The sequence below is a fragment of the Aegilops tauschii genome, chromosome 1 (genome assembly GCF_002575655.3).
Source record: "Aegilops tauschii subsp. strangulata cultivar AL8/78 chromosome 1, Aet v6.0, whole genome shotgun sequence".
NCBI lineage: Eukaryota > Viridiplantae > Streptophyta > Magnoliopsida > Poales > Poaceae > Aegilops > Aegilops tauschii.
This window is the reverse complement of record NC_053035.3, coordinates 461,813,661-461,816,044: the sequence shown is the minus strand read 5'-3', so window position 1 is coordinate 461,816,044 and position 2,384 is coordinate 461,813,661.

Below are 2,384 nucleotides of genomic sequence, written 5' to 3'. Positions count from 1 at the left end.
CACGAGGTTCCTTGCTCATTCTCGGTCGTCGGGAATCTATGTTCTTCCACTTTTTTACGTGAGCTTTGTTCATCCTTTTGCCAACACGCGGCATATCGCAGAACGACCAGAAGCTTGCTTACTACGCCTTCTCCCTTGCCAATGCGTGCGCGGTGGCTCGTAGCACGAGGAGAAACTTTTGCTTACAAGCGGTGGATGTGCAGCAGTTCATAGTGGGAGTAACATAGGTAGTAACATAGCGCAGTCCAAGACAAGTTTGCTTATGTGGTATGTATTTAATGAGGAGAGATGTGTTTAGAGTAACATAATATGTTACTGTAACATAGCGCTTTCCAAGAGAGGATTAGTCTACAAGGTAATAAATGAAGCCAACTAGTATGACACTACTACTATGTTACTTTGCATTATGTAGGTAGTAACTTAGACTAGTGTCATATCCATGACACTAGTCTAAGTTACTCCGCACTATGACCAGCCTAAGAGCATGGTTAATAGTATAGCCATCGTAGTGCACGACTCACTTACGCACTGCTTATCTCCATTTTCTTGCATGACACATGCACCTTGATGCTAGATGTCCCGCGTGTTGGCAAAAGGATGAACAAAGCTCACGTAAAAAAAGAGTGGAAGAACATTGATTCCCGACGACCGAGAAGGAGCAAGGAACCTCGTGGTGGAGCGTCTGCACTCATAATATTTTATATTATTCAGCGATATAAAATCAACCAATCATCTCCACAGTGGACTGGAAGAGTACGAAACACGGCAGCCCAGTGTAGTTACATCATAATACATGGCTAACCTACGCTATCACCATATTTCTTGGCCTCCGTGCGACACCTAGCTCTAGTAATCCAGCAGCCCGTATCGCTTCTCGCTCCTCGTCTCTCACAAAGTGCGGCGGGCTGGCCTTTTTGCCGTCTATTGAGGTCGGTTAACTCATCACATGTTAGCGACATGCCAAGAGCATTCTAAAAAAATATTGTACTCTATTGTTATGCCAAGAAGAGGAAGCGCTTTGACCGACGGACCAAACGAGACAGGCGTGTCGTGCCGTGAGTGGGTCTAGTTTCTCGTTTTGAACTCGTTTTGAACACTTGGTTTTGACTATTGATAAGATTTTATATAGGGCCTAATGTATTCTTCGAGGATGCCTTTGACTATTGATAAGATTTTATATAATTTGGAAATTATATCATTCGAAGATCCTTTCACGTTCCGTAAAAAAAAGATCCTTTCACCTACGAATTTGACTGTATGCTTTGAGCAACTTGCATGTCATATACTGCTCCTGTTTGGATACTCTAACTTAGCTAGAGGTTAGACTAACTCATGACTAACCCTGAACTAACTATAGCCAAAGAGCTGTTTGGGTGACAGGGTTAGATTAACAATAAATGCACTTGATAGAGAGAGAAAAGTGATTTTTCAGTGGGCCCAACGAGAACTACCTCCAATTAGCACCTCTTGGGTGGGATAGTTTTTTGGTGGGTTCGGTGCAACTTGCTCCAATTTAGGGCTATTTGAGACCCAAACTAGCTCAAACTAACTCTAACCCATGGATCCAAATAGGGCCAAAGTTAGTCTCAGAAAACGCATTAAGCCCTATATACATGGACAGACGGAGTACATGATACTAGCAAACGCTCACCATTCATAGTAGTTCATTGGTTGGTTTCGATTTTTGATTCAATTGTTGTGCTGCTACCGCCAATATTCACGTGTGGTTGTTTCTAGAGTAAAAAAAGGAGGTACTAGTACTTACTGTGGGAAAGGTAAAGTGATGGTTGCTTCACCCGAGCAACTTATTAATCTAGGAATATGGGAGTACCAACGGATTCAAGGAACAGAGAAATGATGGTTGAGGGAGTCCTGGACTAAGGGGTCCTCGGGCGTCCGGCCTGTTATCCATGGGCCAGACTGATGGGCTGTGAAGACATGAAGGCCGAAGACTATATCCGTGTCCGGATAGGACTCTCCTTGGCGTGGAAGGCAAGCTTGGCGATCAACTATGAAGATTCCTTCCCATGTAACTGACTCTATGTAACCCTAGATCCCTTCGGTGTCTATATAAACCGGAGGGCGTAGTCCGGATGGGAGATATTCATTACCATAGTCATACAGGCTAGACTTCTAGGGTTTAGCCATTATGATCTCATGGTAGATCAACTCTTGTAATACTCATATTCATCAAGATCAATCAAGTAGGAAGTAGGGTATTACCTCCATAGAGAGGGCCCGAACCTGGGTAAACATCGTGTCCCCCGTCTCCTGCAACCATCGAGCTTAGACGCACAGTTCGGGACCCCCTACCCGAGATCCACCGGTTTTGAGACCGACATTGGTGCTTTCATTGAGAGTTCCACTGTGCCGTCGATGAAAGG